Genomic DNA, 261 nt, shown 5'->3' on the forward strand with positions numbered 1-261 from the left:
AGACTCTCTATCCAGAGATTTCATGCACTCATAAAGGCCAGCATATATATACAATTTTTTTCAGATGTATGTATCTTGCGGACACGTCTCCCACCTCCTCCCTTTAATCAAAACTGGAAAGTTGAAAATACACGTATGAATATATAAACAAGTGTATAACGAAATGTCTGAATAACTCAATAAGTAAATGGTAAACGAAGGAATAAATAGAATAAATATAAACAAACAAACGAAAGTTCAAACAAGTGCCTTAAAGTCTTC

Source organism: Penaeus monodon, chromosome 30 (assembly GCF_015228065.2).
Source record: "Penaeus monodon isolate SGIC_2016 chromosome 30, NSTDA_Pmon_1, whole genome shotgun sequence".
Taxonomy (NCBI): domain Eukaryota; kingdom Metazoa; phylum Arthropoda; class Malacostraca; order Decapoda; family Penaeidae; genus Penaeus; species Penaeus monodon.